This window comes from Nannospalax galili, unplaced genomic scaffold (assembly GCF_000622305.1).
Source record: "Nannospalax galili isolate Female #2095 unplaced genomic scaffold, S.galili_v1.0 scaffold859, whole genome shotgun sequence".
NCBI lineage: Eukaryota > Metazoa > Chordata > Mammalia > Rodentia > Spalacidae > Nannospalax > Nannospalax galili.
The window spans coordinates 326,987-329,914 of NW_008342889.1; positions in this window are offsets into that span (position 1 = coordinate 326,987).

The window sequence follows — 2,928 nt, forward strand, 5'->3', positions numbered from 1 at the left end:
CGCGCTCGGTCTTCCTGCCCCAAAAATGGCCCCGCACAAGTTTTTCTAGGCGGCGGCGCGCCGGCCCCGGCGAGGGATGGGCGGCCTCGGGAAGAGGGTGGGGAAACTTGGCTCCCGAGCTGGGCATCGCTCATTAGCATTTAAAGGCGCCCGGTGCCCTTTGCAACTCTTTCCACCTCCCCCGAGCGCGGGCGCCCAACAGGAGGAGTGGACCAGCTTAGGGTGTAAGGGAGGAAGAAGAGGTTGGGGTTGCTATCGCCAGGGTCTTGGGGAGCCCGCTCCCAGGTCACAGCAGAACAGAGGGGATCGCCTCCCAGGACATCTCACACCTGAGACTCACCTCTTGGAGAGGTAGAATGGGGCATCCAAGGTAAACTGCGCTGCACTTTTCCAAATTAGATTTATTCATCCAGCAAAAAGCATCAACTATTCTGGATGCAGCAATTAAGAACTGGAATAAACCAGCTATGGTGGCTGGCTCAGTTCTGTAATCCGAGAACCCCAAGGAGTACACCACCCCGTAAATTCGAGGCCAGCCTCGCTATAAAACCACATTGAGACCTTCTCAACACCCCTTCCAAAAGTAAAAACAAACGGGTTGGGGATGTAGATCAGTTGACAGAGTGCTTGCCTAGTGTGCTCAAAGCCCCAGAGTCTACACTTGAATGAGTTCAAGGACCTTCTCCCCACATAGAAAGTTCGAGGCCACCATGGACTGCATGATATTGTCTCCAAATCCACGCATACACACAGTAATAAACTCAAGACTATTTGTCGACTCCACAAGTAAGAAAATTGAAGTCTAGACCTTAGAAAAGTGTTGCAAATGCAGAATTTACCCCAGTTTAGAGGCAACAGATAATGAGCTGTTAACATGTTTAATAACATACTCTGAAAGAGCTGAATCAATCCACCTTCTGCTCCAGTTGCCTGGGATTGGCTCTAAGCTGGTGAAAGCTTAAACAAAAGAGCAAGCAGGGCCTGCAAGATGGCTCAGCAGGTAAAGGCTTGCCTCTGAGTCCCTGACCACCTGAGTTCCATCCCTAGGATCCACACGTGGAAGGAGAGCACTAACTCCAAGTTGTGCTCTTGACCCCCAACCCCATGTGTGTGCTGTGCCATGTGCACACAGGCAAGCACATGCATAAATAAATAAATTAAATAAATAAATAAAATCTTTAAAATGTTTTAAAGGAAGAGAGAAATGGAGATTTCTCCTAGCCTCTAGAATGAGCTATGAGAAAGATCATTCCTAAACACTCCCAGCTGTGGAGACCACATGTTCCCTTAGAGAATGATACCGAACACGTGGTCAAAGATCTACACCCTGCACCCAAGGGTTATTTGGAATACAGGATTATTTGCCCTCCAGATATCAATTATGGCGGCTCTTTATACTAACCGAATTTCTGGGCCAGATACTCAATGTCCCAGAGTCAGTCTCCTATATTCTCAAAGGTGCTATGGCAACTATGAATTATGGATTATGTGATTTCAATGTCTGGCCCAACCAAAGCTCTGAAAAAAATTGTCTTTCACCAAGTGCTTACCCTCATCACCCCACTGAAATTTATCAGTTACGTGACTATCTCCCACCTTGATGGTAGCTCCCAAGTACACTTGTCTTTTTGTGTTTCCACTGGTTAGCTCAATATGTAGCCCACAGCTTGCACACAGTGAACCTTGTAAAAGAAAACAAAAAGATCAAATTATTCCAAGCTCACTTATGAAAACTGTCATGATCCATATGAAGTGATATTGCCTTCTATTTTTTTTTATTCCATTCATGAAAAATACCAATTAAAAAAAAAAGTCTTGGGCAGGTGAGATGGCTCAGCAACTTGCCTTTCCAAGCCTGATGTCCTGAGTTTAATCAGGAACCCACATGATGATAGGAGAGAACAGAATCCCAGAAATTGGCCTCTGACCTCCATACATGTACTGTGGCATGTGCGTGCCCACACACATAAATACTCACATAGAATAAGTAAATGCAATGTTATTAAAAATTTAAGAATAAATAAATAAAAATAAATTCATGTAGGCCAGCCTCGTAATCCCAGTACTTGGGAGGGTCAGACAAGAAGATATAAATTCAAGCAAGGCATGGTGGTACACACCTCTAATCCCAGCATTTGGGAGGCATGGTGAGTTCCAGGCCAGCTGGGGGAGACCCTCTCTCAATAAGACCAAAAAAAAAAAAAAAGCCGGCTACATAACCAAACCCTATTTCTCCAAACAAAAGTTAGATTAAAAAATAATACATTCTTAGGAAAAGTAAGAAGATATGGAACTTGGGGCTTTTCCATATAATCATCTATATTTTAAAAATTATAGGTCCTTAAATATTATATTTTCATTTGGGTCCAGTGTGGAGCATGCAGCAATAGTATATAGAGGAGAAAACCTAAAACCCAGTGACTAATTCCAAGATAACTATTTTTAATTAATTTTAAGGATTACTTTTTTTTTTTTTTTTTGGTCTTTTTGAGACAGAGTTTCCCTGTAGCCCTAATTCACCTGGAATCACTGTGTAGACTAGTCTGGCCTTGAACTCACAGAGAACTGCCTGCCTCTGCCTGAACATTGGGATTAAAGGCGAGCGCCACCACTCCTGGCCAGGATTATGATTTTACAGATAAATTATAAGTGTGCTTTATTCTGTTCAGGAATGGATATTATTTTTCTTACCCAGTGGTATAATTATCATTACTATTTACCATTCAGAACTGGATAATAAGAAAAAATATTAGAGAAGCTGAAGTCTTTAACCTGACCCAATCTCAAGATTAAAAAAAAAAAAATGCTTTGCCTGCATGTATGAATGTGATGTGTACCACATGTGTGTCTAGTGCCCAGAGAGGCCAAAAGAAGGCATCAGATACCCTGGAATTGGAGTTTTAACCAGTTGTAAGCTATCATGTGAGT